At 37.0% G+C, this 18,676-nt stretch overlaps 1 protein-coding gene across 1 annotated transcript in view; it reads right to left on the bottom strand.

The window, feature by feature from the left end:
* LOC126297466 (protein phosphatase 1 regulatory subunit 37) overlaps positions 1-18,676 on the bottom strand; it is a 203,138-nt gene that overhangs the window by 134,374 nt on the left and 50,088 nt on the right. The window lies entirely within an intron of this gene.

Here is an 18,676-nt window from a genome sequence, read left to right as displayed (position 1 = left end):
CTTCCTCTTCCAGGTGCCACACCCAGTTCACCCATGTTTTAAAATTTTGTTATCATCTGATTTAAAACATTTAATGACATTGGGCCTCTCCTCAGACCATTCAGTCAGTGATACTCTCTCAATGCAGCACTGTAATTGCTGCTGTTCACATAAAACAAGTTCACTGTAGTGTGCAGTGCCAGATTTGCACCTGGTGGCCAAAACTGGAACTAATTTTTTCCCAGCATAAATTGTTTTTGCATTAACATATCTACCAACTTTCACTGCCATTCAATAATTACAGCCCACACTGGACCTTCATAAGTAGTTGCACATTAATTATAACCATCCAGTATTACTCGTGTCATTGTGATTAGGTTTTACAGACTCAATTACTGTTGTGTCTATGTGATTTACTCCAATGATGTTGCCTCTTTTTAATGAGAAAACAGGGAATGAGAATAGGCAATGCTCCATCTACATAAAAATGAGACTAATGACTAACAAACTTATTACACATATTAACTCTGAAATTTCCTCTTCAGTGGAAATCCAATACTTGCAGGCTTGAAATAAGTTCAAATTGAGCTGCAGTATTAGCCACATCTTACACAGGATGTCACATCTTCAGCTGACCAAAACCTTTTGCACTGTATCAGCCAGTATTGATAATATCCTGGTACTTCATCTAGTGTACCATTTTTGTGTTACCACTTTTCCTATCTTTTAACTGAACACCATGGGCATTACTGGTCATATTTCACCACTGTATATCTTGCGCACATAGTTTTTAGTTTCACAGTGTTGAAATCCTCTTTATTCTGTTACGGTGTAAATTCAGCATTGGCACACCCTTTGGGAATGATAGAGAAGAGATTGGTGAGAGACAAGGTCAGCCAACTGTACACTGGCTGACCTCCCTCCAAGATGACAATGCGACAGCAGCAGCCCTAGATGAAGAGGACATAAGTGCTGCGACCGACTGGTGGCACCCACTTCATCAACGTTTGCCACTTTGTTAGGACTCTCTATGTAGCACAGACTCGTGTTTGTCTATTCTGACAAAGACTGATTATTTTGTATGTCACCCTTCGCTTGCAACACATCTATCAAAGTTAAGTATTGTAAATTGTCTTATTGTAATAAAACTCATTAATAAGAGATGCCGGCCGAAGTGGCCGAGCGGTTCTAGGCACTAGAGTCTTGAACCACGCGACCGCTATGGTTGCAGGTTCAAATCCGGCCTCGGGCATGGATGTGTGTGATGTCTTTAGGTTAGTTAGGTTTAACTAGTTCTAAGTTCTAGGGACTGATGACCTCAAAAGTTAAGTCACACAGTGCTCAGAGCCATTTGAACCATTTTTAATAAGAGATGTCTGATTGTTCGTCTAGCTAACCAAGTATGCAGGATTCCTAGACACAACATATTCACTGCGTTATTCTGTATACATGTCTTCATTCAACTTTTAATACTAGGCAGTAACTTGTTTGCCTTGGACTTAAAAAATTGAAATAAATTATGTGCATTCTGAAATTTGTTTTTGACAGTTTTTGGGAACATATAACACATACACGGTTCCTTTACACCAGGACATAATATAAAGTAATATCCAATCATTTATTTTGCAAACGATAAACTGTTAGGCATATATATATATACATCATTAAAGCTCAACAATAACTCCATGAAACACTTCACATTCAACATAAAAGTTTATGAATAAACATGTTCTTTTGTGCCTTTGCTGCAGTGTAACAAATGTTCTTAGACAAGATCCCAAGAGCAGGTTGTCCATTGCACTGACGTTCAGGCTGTTTTGAGGCCCTGGCAATGGTATACGGAAGTCTTGTCACCCGTCAGACCCAGTCGTTTAACAACAGTTTACTCAGCTTTCCACTGATGCTCAGGGTTGGAATATAATTATATCATCTATTCCAACAATGGTTACCTCTGGATATGTCCACTCATTAATCATGTGAATATAAGTGTACTGATTGTAAGAGTCATAAAACACATAGGTGGGCCAGGTAGATGGCTGGATGGCACCCCTGCCCAAAATCCACATGCACTAGAATGCTTTAGATTTTTTCATTACAATGATTATTGTTTTTTGACCAGAAAAAAATTATGATTCCACGAGCAGTAATAAGTCAAACACTTAACACAGGTTGCATTATTATTTTGGTGATTTTTATGAGGGAAGTGTGACAGTATTAGCTCACGAGCATGCACACACACCTGTGTATCACAATCTTTCATTTAGTATCTGAGGAACAACATGGAAAGATAGTCTCTCTGTGTGTGGTCTCACATATTTGGTCATGAGAAACTTGAGTCATGGTTATTTATCACTTCTAACTGCAGACTAGTGTTAAGAGACTTTGCACAGTCTCTTTCTTTTTTTCTTTCTTTCTTTTTTTTTTTTTTGGTTCCTTTATTAGAGTGGTTAGTTACAACCGGAACGTATGTGTACTCTCTATAGGAATAAGAATGTTCACAATTACAATACTATAATAAAAAAGATCGCATATTCTTCAGTCAGCTGAAAAAGAGGTAAATTCTTTTGATAAGAATTTTATCACTTATCCAATGATATAAAATGCTAAACAGATATCAAAATTAACTTTACAAACAAATTAAAAATGTTCTTCTACACAACTAATTCATATATGAGTTTTTCTTTACAGACTTGCAGCAACAAAGCGTAAATGCATAACACATTTACTAATATTAACATGCTGACTGCCGCACGCTTAGTGAGGATGTTGCACTGGCAGGCCAGGCACATGGCGTTAGGCATGAGAATCACTTAAAGTAACATATTTTCATTTTGGTATACACTTATCTGAAAATAAGTACCATGGACTCGCATATAGAAATAAATTTTAAATTCCTGTAAACTGACTCAATGTACAACACTTTGATAAGGTATGTTAATGACTGACAGGATATTTTAATTATATAGCACACCGGTCGGAGAATGTATGTTACACTATAGGAAACATTATTTTCATTCAATACTAAAATGATGAACTAAAGCAATATTGTTAAAAGGCAGATAACAAGACAGCATATACTGCATCATGTTATAGAAGACATGTCACGTTTATTGCACCACCCCAGTATTTTTACTGACAGAGGAGATCTAAAAAAAAGGATGAATTTGATTGTTGTATACCCATATAGCTTGTACAATAATGTGCTAAAGAAGTTACTGATATTTCACTACAAAAGAAAATAAGAGAGACACGACATGGCGGGTTTTGGAAAAGACATAACCATGACAAAACTGGAATCTGAAAGGTTAGATAAAGTGCGAATAGCTAAGTTGTGATGATCACTTTTTAAATGCAAGTCATATGCAACTATCTTCATACAATCAGTTTGGCCTCTAACCACCTATTATGAACAACAGTACTTTGTTCAAATGGCTCTGAGCATTGTGGGACTTAATATCTTAGGTCATCAGTCCCCTAGAACTTAGAACTACTTAAACCTAACTAACCTAAGGACATCACACTCATCCATGCCCGAGGCAGGATTCAAACCTGCGACTGTTGCAGTCGCGCGGTTCCAGACTGAAGCGCCTAGAACTGCTCGGCCACACCGGCCGGTGAACAACAGTACTGTACAGGCAATAAATTTTATAGTATCTAACTGTGCATGGAAATATCCTACAAAAATGGGAACAGGTATGCAACAATGCAGCATGGAATGGAAAGCTGTATGTTTGTGTGAAATTGGGTTTTGAGTGCAAGAAGGTATTACTGTGTCTCATGCAGTTTTTTGGTAGATTTTGAAACTGTGTGTTTGTGTACTAATGCCTAAATCCAGATCTGGGAACTTTATAGATTTTTATATCAATCTTCATTGTGAGCAGAATGTTTTAGTGTTGACTGTTTGTGTAACCACAGAATGTGTTGCATTGTCTTCTGGTCACCAGCTTTCTCCTCGGAATGAGAAAGTATTTTGTTGGTGCTCACCTACATGGTGTGAAGTAATCATCATTACAAAATAGGAGAAATCAGAGCTCTCATGAAAAGAGTTCAGTGTGCTTTTTTCCTGCATGCTGCTCAAAAGTGAAAGAGTAATAGCTAGAAGGTGTTTCGCTGAACCCTCTGCCAGTCAATTAAGTGCAAATTGCAGAGTGATCATGTAGATGTAGTGCCTGTCCACACATACATTACATCATCTACATACCTGATACAGTATTCAATATTTGCACTAAAGACATTCTTTACTAAATAAAGGTGTTTCAAAGTGACCCATAAACATTTGTGCCAGAAGTTGACACAGATATGACCACAAAGTTAATCAATATAACTGCTCGCACAGAGTTCCCTGGAACTGGAACTAGTTTTGTGCTATGCATGCCTGAGTTAAAGTCTCTATCTAGTTTCACCAGGCTGACACTAGATCTGTGTACCAGCTCTGTCAGACTAGCAACACAGTCTCCTACTGGTATGTTGAAATTAAACTACAGGCATCAAGGGATAACAACTTAGCACTGTGTGTGATTGGTAAGGCTTTTGTTTTATTTGCAAGGTCCATTGAGATTGAAATAGCATACTGCAGTTTGCATATTCTCTTACCTTTAACAGCTTTGATATATTTTACATACTTTCATTCGGTAATGTCATAGGGAACAACTTTCTGGGATAGCTCAGCTTTAAGAAAGAAAGTCTTCACTTTTTTAAACATACTGTAAGAATAATATTGGTGTTCATCCGCAATAATGTTGTAGGCATCTGTTTAAGAAATTAGGCACTTCGACTTTACTACACAGTATACTTATTCCTCAGGAAGTTTGTTGTAAATAATCCACTGCAGTTCAAAAGGAATAATGATGTACATAATTACAAAACCAGAACAAAAAATGACATTCATTACTCCACATTAAGGTTGTTTTTAGCACAAAAACCAATGCACAATGCAGCCACCAAAATTTTTGATCACCTACCCAATGATACAAAAGTCTGCAAGACAGCAAAGTTTTTTTTTTTTAAAAAAAAAGAAAAAACTATAAAAACTCCCATTCCACAGAAGAAATTCTATTTTCCTAATGTGTAAAAAGTGGCGAGTGGGAGTACTAACTCATATCTGTATTTAATACCTTTTTAAATGGTCAGCAAGTAGCCACATTTACATAATATGAATGTGTAATGTTAAAGTAAAAGTCATTCAAATGGTCCAATCAACCAACCAACCAACCAAAGTGCCCAGTTTTCTTTACAGCTTGTAGGCTGGAACTGTGAATGTGGATACAACGGGATATTATTCAAATAAAGTGTGAAAGTTAAATCTATTTGAAGGTCAGGAGATCAACAAGCATCTGGCACCCTACCCTCACTTCACCCCTCGACCATGCTTGATGAACCAAGTTCGGCCTGCCTCGTAGTGCTGCGCTGCGTGCTCGACAAACAACAGTGCTTGGGCCTGCAGTTGGTAACATTTGAGGTGCTTTACAAAGTGTATTTACGGTTTTACACAAGCTGCAGGCGTCCACTTGGTATTTTCACATTCGTTTTTGATGATAGGTTTTTAGCAATAATAATTAATGCGAGAAACAAATATGTTGAACAGTTTGTAAATTCACATGTGGATACATAGAAATGATTGCATGTGCACAGATGAGTGCCAATCAGCAATTGAGATTTCTATTCTTTGTTCACAATGTTATTTCTACAAGGCATAGTTCAGAAACCAGATTTTTAAATGTATTACTCAAGGAAATAAATTCTTAAAACATCTATTTTCTGAAGAGTATTGTGTATGCATATTCATTTGCTCCTCCCACAAAAACCTTCATGGGACTGTCAAAATAAATCAACTGTAACAAGCTATTTTCACAGCACACATTCCTGATGCCAAAAGCCTTGAATTATTGACAACTTACAATTGCAAGAATCACATGGTTTGAGAAAAATGCATCAAAGTGTGTCAGCTAATGCCGGGCTGCAAGAAAGCACCACAAAGTATGGGAATAATCACACAAGAGGGAATAGATAATGGTGCAAGGAACAGCCCAGTCTAGGGGTTAATATTAAATTAGCAAAATCATTTTAGTATGTCTTCACAGAAGACCCTCATTTCTACATTTCATTCAATTTGTTAACACTTCCTTATATTTATTTCATTGTGATTGCCAATGTAGTCCAAATTATATATATATATATATATATATATATATATATATATATATATATATATCTTCTCTACTATAAAGTGTAATATTTCCTATTACTAATGTAATGGTTAGCTTATCTATTTCCAGTGTGTTACAACTGTCAAAAATAACTTTTACTCTGTTTTTGCACCACATCTTCCATATATAACACTTTTTTAAAGTTAATCTCCAGTATTCTGGTGCATACATCTTGCATTTATGTTATTTTGATTGTCAATGTAATTTAAATTTTGTTGTTTTACTATATGTACAACTTCTCTTTAGCTAACTGCACTCTTTCTTACATGAATCTGCCACTTGCGTAGTACTTACAGCAGTTACAAACTTATATTTAGGTGCAGCATGATTTTTTTATTGTTCGTATCCTCAAAATGGCTCTGAGCACTATACGACTTAACTTCTGAGGTCATCAGTCGCCTAGAACTTAGAACTAATTAAACCTAACTAACCTAAGAACATCACACACATCCATGTCCGAGGCAGGATTTGAACCTGCGACCGTAGCAGTCGCTCGGCTCCAGACTGTAGTGCCTAGAACCACACGGCCACTCCGGCCGGCGTTCGTATCCTCACCACCCTTTTTCTATGTTCACACAAACACAGCTTCTTCACTGTTTGGCCTAAATATTTTCTGGGAAGTTCCTTTCAGTTTTATATACCGATTGGTTTATGTATTGTAAGTGCTATAACAACTGTTCTGTCAAATGTCACATTTACACTGTTTTTGCATCATAACCATCATATTTAATGCACTGGTGAGCAAAACTTAAAGGATTACAGTAACTTCCACATGGTGTGTCACTGTCAAGTAACACAGTTTGATGAAACTTGGCGCATACATAGAAACAACTGCTGCGGTACAGATGGTAACTGAAAGAAATACACAATTTGGTAAACAGAAATGACACTGTTATTCAAGGACTATAATTACCCTGAGCAGTAGTTACTCAGAGATGAAGAGGCTTGCACAGGATAGAGTACCATGGGGAGCTGCACAATTTGTTATGGTCTTCTGGACATTTCAAAACATGGAACATGGTTCTTAATAGGATACGTAATCACCACAGATGATACTGCATGGTTTGCAACATGCTTCCATACTGGCGAGAAGGTTGGTAAAGTGTTCGTGTGGCAGGGTGTCCCAATTTATCCAACAGTGCAGCTGACGACTGCTGGATTGTCATTGGCACATGTGGATGTGCTGCAATACATCTCCCAAACCCTCCCACACATGCTCAATGGGATTTAAGTTGGGGAAACAGGCAGGCCAATCCATTTGCTGAATATCATCTCATTCAAAGAGCTCCGCCACCTTTGCAGTTTGATGTGGCTGCACATTGACATAAATGAAAATGAAGTCAGGGCTGAATGCACCCCTGAAAAAATGCACATGAGGAATAAGTACAGTGTCCGAATAATGTTGACTGGTGAGTGTACCCTGTTAAAAGATCCGAAAGTCAGTATGTCCATGCGTCGTTATGCCTTCCCACATCATAACACCTAGACCACCAAAACAATCATGCTCGAAAATGCCCTGGGTGCATTACGTACCCTCATATTATGAGGGGTGGAAAGACGTAAAGGAGCCCAGAACATTGCTGGACTTGATAGTTTCAGTTATACAGATGTTATAGTGTGAGGCAGAATAACGCTCCATGGGCATACTGACCTCCAAATTTTCGAACATGGTGCACTCATCGTTGAACATTATGACACTGTACTCTTTCACCAAGAGCACCTTTTCAGAGGTGCATTTGGCCCTGACTTAATTTTTATGGATGACAATGTGCAATTGCATCAAACAGCACAGGTGGTGGAGCTCTTGAGAGGAGGATGTTCGGAAAACTGAATGGCCTGCCAGTTCCCCTGACTTACATCTCATCAAGCACTACAAATGATGTATTGGGGAGATGTGTTGCAGCACATCTAAGTGTACAACAACTATCCAGTAGTTGTCATCATGCAAGTGGAGGGATCGAACATGCTAGTGCACACCAATCATGAGGCCAGCATGGTCACCATATTGCAGGGCATGCATTGTCGTCCGGTGATCACACAACCCCATTGAGAACAATGACCCGCCTTTTGGCATGTTTAGGGGACCATAATAAATTATGAATATGGTCAAAAACTTTGAAAAAGGAACACTGATGTGCAAAACTTAAGGACAAAAGTAACTTTCACATGATGTGTCATGGCCAAATAACATAGCTTGGTGAAACTTGAACCATACATAAAAATAACTACTACAGTATAATACAGAAAGTAACTGAAAGAAATGCGCAATGCGGCAAACATGACACTTTCATTCAAAGAGAAAAGTTAATTGTCTCACGAGTATTTGCAAGTATTATTTGGCAATGGCTTCAAAGCCAAAACATGACTGTGGTGAATGTCAATATTTTTGTGATTTTGATAAGAAGTTTACATCCCAGACAGAATCACAGTTTCAACCTTCAACAAATTGTTAGCAGCTGTGAAATCCAGTGTAAAGAAAACGATTCACAATATACTGTTACTGTTAGAAACATTCCCTGAGCAGCACAGCAGCATGGCTGTTTCAAATGACCACATTTTCTACACGGTCCACTCACACTAATGTGCAATAACCACTCACGGACAGCAGATGGCAGCATTAGCAGTGGAGGGTATATAAAGCATGTTGCATTTAGGCATCGTAATGTGGAAATGGACCAATTTATTTGACATTCAAAAGAGCATGATCACTGGCTTTTAGGCCAAGGGTGGAAGCATTTCCAAAATGGCTAAGTTTGTAAACAGTTTGCTAAAGTATATCATGCATGGCCAAATGGTGCTATCCAAATCTAGTGATGAGGCAGCTGTGGTGCACCACATGGGCCATAGATGAAAGGGGAAATGATGGGTGCAGAAATATGTACGTTCAAACAGATGAGCAACTGCTGAGCAACTGACCACCCATATGAACCCAGGGGCTACCAATAGTGTCTCCTCATTGATCATTCAGCAAATGTTGCTGTTTATGGGCCTTTGCAGCTGGCACCTGATCACGCACCCGTGCTGACTGTTGTTCACGGACGATGGAGGCTGCAATTTGCATGCCAATACCACAACTTAATGTCCACTGAGTGGCGATAGGTGGCCTTTTTGGATGGATCATGTTTTATGCTCTACTGGCCGGATGGCTGTTGGCATGTACAGTCCCGCAACATTCGTCTGAAGGGTCCAGGCTGGAGCAGTGAGTGTTATGATCAGGGGAATATTCGTGGCATTCTCTGGGTGATCTGGTTATTCAGAATGGCATAATGGATTATCAGACCTATGCATCTATCATTGTGGACCATGTCCATCCCCACATGCAGTTTCTTGTTCCTTGGCACAATGGGATCTACCAGCAGGACAATGCAATGTGTCACAGTTTGTGGTGTACATGCATGGTTCGAAGAGAACAAGGACGAGTTTACCATACTCTCTCCTGGCCACCAAACTCCCTGGATTTAAATCCAACAGAGAATCGGTGGGACTACCTTGATCAAGCTGTACACACCATGGCTCCTCAACTGAGAAACCTAGCACAACCAGTCACAGCAATGAAGTTGACATGGCACCATATTCCCGTTGGTACTTTCTAGAACCTCACTAACACTCTTCCCACACATTTCGCAACAGTTAGTGCTGCAAAAGGCTTTTGGCCGGTGGTCACATTAATGTAACTGGACACTGTATTCATGTCTAGTATGACACATACTAAACACTGGCTACAACTATTTATTTTTTTTAAAAAAAAATGACCTGAATCACTTCCAGTGTATATGATCTTCAGAAACAAACAACATCATATTATTCTCACTGAATAAAGTTTTGTTTTGCTCTTCAACTGAATTATTCTGTCTACTCAGAAACTTTCGTTCATAATTATAACCATTTGGTTAGTAAAAAGAAGAACAGTACATAGTTTATACTGCAAATGTGGCTCTTAATGTAAATAGATCATCTACATTACCATTTCAAATTTTTTCTGTAAATGGAGACATTGGGTCCAAAACGTGTTTTTCTGTCTAGCATCTCTTTAAAGGTTTGCATGTCAGTTTTTCCACTTATTTTCCCTACCTGCATTGAATTTGGTTTCACTATATACCGGGTGGATCCCATTCCAGACCTTCCCAAGATGGAAAAGTGTAAAGCTGTGACCAAGGATTGAATATTAGATTTTCAAACAAGTAACCTGCAATGTATATGGAGTCACTCACTAACCTACACAAATCTTTCCAACTCATGTCAGTAGAATGGTCAAACTCACAAAAATGACAAACTCTTCCTTTTCACTGTATGTTGTTTTAAACCTAACAGCTTGCACATCTATTGTGTATAGAAGGCAGAATCATTACTTGTGACTCAGACTATAGCTCCACTGGACAGGAACTTAAGTCCACTGTGCCACATGACCACAATGTAAAAATGCACACACGTCATATTAAGAGTCTTGTGAGACATGCTTTTGTTAGACAAGTTATTGGGCTTATCCTTTTTACGTCAAATACATGTGAATTCTCCTTGATACCTCAAGGATATTTAATATGAAATAATATGAGAGACTAAATGAGCTTTTTGGCTATTTATTTCATCTGACAATAATACAATACAAAACAATACACCGTCAAGCAGAGCCTTAAGGAGAAAGCGAAGTCATCTTCCCGCCTTTGTTTTATGGTATGTAGACCCAGTCTGCTTTGAGTGTAGCAACTGCCTAAATCAGTTAGAAAAATCACCTAATCATTTTCCATTTTGGCTATTTTTATCATCAATAAACAAAACAAAATTATCAATTTTTCATTCATGTACTAGTTCAGCCATCGTCTTATGGTTCAGGACAAATATCACATTTATGAGCCAGGAAAAAATATCAAAACTTAATGTGTATTCTTTGTATTGTATTCTTATGTAATACTCACAAACTACACAGTATATGACACTGATACTGGCTACACATATCATATATCAATAACAACACTATTATACTGATCAAGCAAGCAAAGAATGATGGGGTATATGGGATATTCAAATCTCATAATCTAAAATACCATTATACTGCTTTACCATTGAGTTTTCCCCTATGACACTCAAACTGCAATCAACAGCAAGGTAATTATAAAATTCAAAAGCTGTTCAGTTCACATAAAGATTGAAGGGGGAAATGATCATGGCTTATCACAAAATGATTAAAGCAATCATCTCTTAAGATATTGGGAAATAAGTTAGAGCTTTAATCAGAATAATTCTTTTTGTAGCGTAATGCTCCATTTAGTAAAAGTTGACATCTGCAACTTCTCACTATGTGAAAACAAGATAAAATATGCAACAAAAGAAAATATGCATCTGTTGAAGTCCTGAAGAACTTAAGTGTGATGAATGACTTCATCCAAAATGAGAGTAATGTTATGCTAATTGCACACCACCTTTTATATTAATGATAACATCAAATTTACTTTTTATGCACACAAAGATAAATCCAAGATGTCTGGTGCATAAGCTGAATACCAGCAGTGGACAGAACATTTACTTTTTTTTAATTCACATTGCTGCCCACATAACGACTGATTAAACCACATGGGAAATAGATATTTAAGGAAAATTTAAACTCCATGTAACAATCATGGAAACATGTGGAATTTCAGGATAATGATATTAACAATACTACAGGGAGAAAGCTTTGTAAACTGGTTGGTTGAACAATAAAAGTGTACACAGAAAATTTCTTTTAAATATTTACTATAAAATAGAAACCATCATACATTTTTGATATGCAAATCTTGGAGAATGTTATACACAACAAACTTAGTTTCAATAACACAGCTGAGTAAATAAAACAGAAATTTCTGTTGGGCTCTACAACAAACAACTGAAATTATTCATGAAATTGAATAGGTATAATAGCAAAAACACACACATGGACAAAATTTTAAAAGAAGATTTTTCAATCAAATGCTATATAACTCACAAGTCATAATCTAATCAACTGTCAACGGTAAGAACACTAAAACTGCCTTGGAAAAACATTTCTCTATACCTAGGAAAATTAAATGAATGTAAATAGTCAGAATACAGATTTTGATTTCTTACTTCCCTAGTTTTTTAAATACGTAATATAATTTGCATACAATCTGTTATTACAGGATAGCTGTAGCTTTTTAATGTGACATATACATTTTGAACAACAGTTTTCTGCTTTCCTTATTCTGACCAAAGTCAGCTGTCTCCAATAAAATCCGATTCAATCCACAGTTAATTTTATACTCTATATGACAAGATTAATTTGATTAATACTATGTGTTCATTAGAAAAAAAGCAATGAAAGTATGGTTATATCATACTGTGTATTGGCAAAAGACCCAATGATCAAGTTCAGCCATTCAAATAAGTACAAAAAATAAGATCTGCAATTGGCACATAGCCTACTACTATTCAGAGAAGGATCTGACAAATCTGAAGTCTCCACCCAACAAAACAAGCACCATCAACACTTTCTTATTTCCTCACACAGTATGCAGATGTGGTTTTTAGAATTTGTTTAAGGGCACTTCCAAATAATCTGGTGGCAAAAAACAATTGTACACAATCTCTACTTCTTCCTTTGTTGGCTAAACTTTCTGATGAAATGTTTTCCACCAGCAGGATTCAAACTGTCTATTTCTGGGTTGAGTAACACTACATTGCAACACAGATAGCAACTTAGCCATGGGGGTGAGTGTGATAATGAAACTCAAAGATTACTTTTATTTCAAATTTTTAAAGAAATGTTAATCAGTGAAGTCTGATAACAGATTCCTGAAAGAAGTATACTTTGCTAGTGATTAAAATTTCATGAAGGGTCACATGACAAGCTAGCATAATTATCGCAAAAGAACACGATTATATCTTTTTGAAGCCAGGCATGTTTCCCTTAAATGTTCAATTAGTTTTTATATGTTTGCGCACTTGCCTCAGTTTATGAATACACTGTGTACCGACACCAATAGTGGTTTGTAGTATTAATCATGAAAACATCATAAATCATTCCAATAAAAATGAGAAAATGAAATCTACTTTGAAATGCCTATTTAACAAGAGACACTGTCCATATGGGACACATGCATGAGTACACTTGGCTTCCAGACAGCAACTCTATGGCTATGGGAACGTGTTTACCAGTTACATACCTGTCCTTCACAAAATGTACTTCATATCCAAATAGACAATGTTGTATACAGTCTATAGTGATGCAAGCATTCTTTTGTTGCGATGACAATAGCACACTTTCCAAATTACCACAATAACAGTGAGATGTATGTGCACTTCCAGAGATACTGATGATAACTGATAAGAACCAACTGCCAGCCTTATAAGAATATTCATGTGGCCTACATCATTTTACAATGCCAGTAAGGAATTTGTTTAATTTACATATTTCTTTTGTGACAGAAAAACTCTATCACACAAAAAGCAAAATTAAACAATATATTGGTCACAAAATTTCAATAATGAAATACTAAGGCCACATTTATACAGGCTGACCCAAAGGTGTGTTATTTTAAAGTCATCAATTTATGGAATAATGTAGGTAGAGAAATAAAACTTGGCACACATGCCTGAAATGACATGGAGTTTTACTGAAACCAAAAGTGAGGGCAAAAACCAGCCAACAGATAGCACAGTCACAAGTCAGTGATGCCACATGAGGGTGTGAGGCACACCGATATGTTACAGAATCACATCATCCCGACCTCACTGATAAATACCTGCAGGATGGCACTCAGTACCATACTGGTGTACTCTTGAAAGATTTCTCGCGCACATTGTTTCATGAGGACTGCATTCTGAATTGTTGCTTCCATCAAGCTTGGCCTCTCAGGTCCCCAGACCTCAATCCACGAGTTTGTTGATTGTGAGCTTAATTGAAGTTGCAATTCTGCCGTGATCATCCTACATCATAAGAGAGGCTAAAAGACAACATCTAACAGCAATTTGTTACCGTATCTACCGATATGCTGTACAGTGCTGTTCACATTGTCCCTTGACTACATGTATTGTTGATGAATGATGGCTGACATACTGGGCATTTGTTATAAAGAACATCGCCTTTGCTAAAAATCATCTGTTATGGTGATAATTGCTTTTGTATCATATAAACTTCTATCTGTTGGTCATTTTGTGTTCTTACTTTGGTTTCAATAAAAACCCCATGTCATTTCAAGCACATGTATCAATTTTTGCCTGTCTGCCTACATTATTCTGTGAAGCACTGAACTTCAAAGTGTTAATGGACTTTTCCATGAATTACAGTTTGTAGCTGCATACATCCATGTTGTTCCTCCATGTTCTGTAATGTCGTCAACCAACGTTGATATTGGTTTGTTTTCTTGGTCTTCTCTAATTTCTTTCTGCCGACTTACATTTTATTTTTATTTTCAATATAGTCACAACTATGTCTCCCATTTCTTGGTACCTTGATTCATTCAATTGTTTTCCTGTTTCTTAGTAATGCCCAATACGCACTTCTCCACTGCTTGCTGAGCAACCCACAGTTTATAAAAGGTTCTCCCATTCAAAACGCTCATGTCTCACTGTCACATGTCACAACTAGTAATAAGCAATGAAGTGGCATACAATCATATGCTCTTTGTTATTCAGCAACAGGCTATGCACGTTTCGCTTGGGTTGGGTATCGTCAGGTTATCTGTCAAGTGTTGGTGACAACAGTCATAGCGGCACAGAACAAGATCACACACACAAGCTGCAAATATAGCTCTAGACCAGAACAGCACTGGAGGCCCATCCGCTTTCAGTGTATGATATTAGATTTATATCAATTACCTGATCAGCCCGAGTTACTGTGTATTTGTGAAAGATGCTTCTTCCTTTTATATATTATGTCAATCATCAACAGCTCTATATTATATAAAAAGAAGACAGATGTAAACAAATACCCAGCTGACTTTCAGCTACAAACTAGCTAAAAAAAGAAAGAGAGAAGAATATTATTCTACTCTACCAACAAATACTGACAGAACATTTGCATTTCACTGGTTTTAGAATGTTGCATCTACTGCAAACATACAAAATAAAATTCAATAATGCAAAGTCTCTTCAAATTCAGGGAAGAACAAACATGTAATACCACAGTGTTACTAAGATTAACAAAAAATAAATTAGTTTTGAGTTGTTTGAAAAAGTAAATGTGTCTTCTATGCTGCTTTTATAATTTTTAAGGTAACTGATCAAATAAGTTAATGAGCTGAACTAAAGAGAAATAAATACTGTCTATCTTTAAAATTTGTATTGTTTTTTCTCTCACATTACATACTATATTTTCTCTTTTAAATTCTGTAAGGAACATATTCCTGTGTTTCTCTTAGTTTTGTAATTCTGTTAAATTACAAATCCAAACTAGGCCACTTTCATTTGTGAGCATTGGGGTACAGAAATTTAACTCAATAATTAATGTAACTATTTTGAAGCTTCCTGGCTGATTAAAACCGTGTGCCTGGCCAGAATCGCACCTGGGTTGGTAGAGCACTTGACCTTGAAAGCATACGTCCTGTGTTCAAGTCCCGATCTGGTACACAGTTTTAATTTCCCAGGGAGTTTCATATCAGTGCATAATGCCCCGCAGAGTAAAAAATTCACTCTAGGTGTAACTATATTTTATTCAGCAAACAGTTACATTTTTCATGACATGTAAGGTCACAAATCCATGAACATAAATATAAGTGAGAGAGAGGTGTAGGTCCTGTGCCAGGTGAGACATTCAAGTTATTGCTCTTGTGAAGATAAGTTATTTAGATTGTAATAACAGTTACTTTAGAACAGATTACTCATTGAACATGTGCATTACTGTGTTTTTGAGGCCTACTGTTAAAAGTTTCACTTTTCTGTATGCATTAATCCAGAAAATGTGAGCAACTTGTAGATTCTGGTTGTAGTTGCTTACGTTTTGATGCAGTAAACTCAGAAAATCACATTTAATTGCTCTGTTTTTCTTTCCAGCAATTTTAGTAGAACACATTCATTCATTATTAAGTTAATATTTGTGGAAAGTAGCATAACTCTTAAGACACAAAGGAATTACAGACATTTGCTGCAACTAGGCCAACTAGGCAGATGCTCTAACCATTGAGCCATCCAGACACAGTGGTGATTGTAACTGCACGGACTGCCCTAGCAAGCCTCCTGTCAAATCCAAATTCTAAACTTTTCTCACATACAACAAATGAGTGCTCCTTGCATGTTGGAAAGAACAGACACCACACATAAAAATCTTAAGTTGTTTGATACAGAAACTTTTGCACAAGTAGTTTGTTTACATAGAGTTTGCATTCATTAATTTTACATTTTATGGTGAAAAAGTTAATTAACAGACCACTACCAAATTTGTGTCCCCACATCAGCTAATTGTGTGCTGTTATCTCACGCCCTAGTGTATGAAATTGTGTGCCCAGTCAACTGTCACTTGCCCCCTCTATTTGCACCCCTAGCTAGACCACAGACAGCTCCCCACTCTCCCATGAGCCGCCAGACACTTCCCTCCAACCCCTCCCTGCCTCCCACCTTTCTCCATCCCTCACCCCCCCCCCCCCCCCCACCTCCATCTCCATCTCATCCCAGCTCATCCCAGTACACTCACCATGGACCACTAAAGAGCTGGCAGTCGACGGAGCACAATATAGGGAAACAGGCATGCGCATGTGAGTGAGCGTGTGTGTGTGCATATTTTTCCTACAGCTACAAAAAGGAAATGCATTCCAAAAGCTAGCCAGGCTCTGTATCTTTTGTTTGTATACCTACCAATGATGCAGTGCTTCTGCCTTTCAGTGCATTTTCTCCTTGATTCCTAAATAATTTATAATTTTCAACCACAAGTTTCCTGCCTGTCAGTGGCCTGTGATACGGGAGTAGTTATGTCATCAAGAACTAAGCAACTACTACCGTCGTCGTCATTATTGATATGTTTTTCCATTCCTTCCTTATGTTTTTCTCTTCTTTCTTCTATCCTTACCGCACTTTTTTTCCTTTCTTTGTTTTCTCCTTCAAGCCTTTGAAACTTTTTGCTTTTACTCTGAACCTTTCTCTTATTTCTTCCTTCATTATTTCCAATTATCTGAGGTTTACTTTAACTTCTTTGACTTATGTCATTGATGTTTTTGAGTTTTTGTCAAAACGTTATAAATTCTTTTTTATTATCCTCTTTTCATCTAGCTGTTTTAGGTGTCCAAAGAATTCAACTCTTCTCTCCCTCATTGTGTCTGATATGGGTTCTATTTTTTATAAATTTCTTTATTACTTCTTAATTTCTGTTTCCCATTCTCATATTTTGGTCCCTAGACTTTCCTGATTATTTTTCTTTCCTTCTTTTGGAGCTGATCGAATTGCTTAGCTGTACTTAATGAAAGGTGTTCTGAAGTACAAAGGTATTCTGATTTAATGACAGCATTGTAGTGCCAGTTTTCCAATTATGAGATTGCTTTCTTGTTATACAGGTCGTTTGTTAGTCGAAAAGCCACCTCATTTTACTTGTGCTTGCTAAGTTAGCTTTTTGTCCAAAGCATTTGGTTGTATTATTTCATCTAGATATTTAAATTTTGCAGACACTTTTTTATTCTTAGATAATCAGTGTCCACATATTCTGAGTCCTCCCCAACATCTGTCATATACTCTGTTTTTTCACAAGATGCAGCTTTTATAGTACACAATTGAACATCAGATGGGACACAATACATCTGCTTGTTTTAACCCAGTTTTGATCTCAAACGGCAAGGCGGTCTTGCCTAAAAATTTAACATTGCGTTTTGTATTTGTTAATGTGTCTTTTGTGACTCCCACCGATTCGTTGTCAGCTCCAAACTCTTAAGGTGTCGAATAATGTTTTCCTGAAACTGAATCATATGCTTTTTTGAAGTCTACAAATGTTGTATAAATGCTTTTGGATCTCATTTTTCTATACCTGATTATAAATTTCGGATTTAAAATGTGTTTCACAGATGATTGTGCTTTTCTAAAACCTCTTCAGTACTCTCCTAAACACTGACTGAGCTTGCTTTCCAGCCTGTTTTCTAAAGTTTTTGAATAAACAACTATAGTTGTTGGGGCAGTTTTACTCCTTTTTTGTGGAATGGATGAAGTAATACTGTTTTCCAATCTTCCTGTATAGCTTCCATTTCCCAGACTTTTTGAAAGACGCCATATAGCTTCTTGGCTGTTCTAGCATATTCCATTTTCCATCATCATCATCATCATCATCATCATCATCATCATCATCATGCTTAAACTTGATTTATGGTGGTTAGGTGTAAGAGAGGGCCTGAAGGCCCTAGTCTTGCCAGGTAAAATAAATGCATAAATAAAATAAATAAATAATTTTGGATAAAAACTAGTAACATTAGCTATTATATAGGTGGTAATAAAAGCACACACAAAGAGATCAAGATTTTTTTGTTAAAAACTTGCCATATTTTGTTATACACTGTACTAATAAACCCATGTGCTTTTTACATTAC

The sequence above is a fragment of the Schistocerca gregaria genome, chromosome X (genome assembly GCF_023897955.1).
Source record: "Schistocerca gregaria isolate iqSchGreg1 chromosome X, iqSchGreg1.2, whole genome shotgun sequence".
NCBI lineage: Eukaryota > Metazoa > Arthropoda > Insecta > Orthoptera > Acrididae > Schistocerca > Schistocerca gregaria.
Note: the sequence above shows the minus strand (reverse complement) of the source record. Positions and strands in the feature narration are given on the sequence as shown.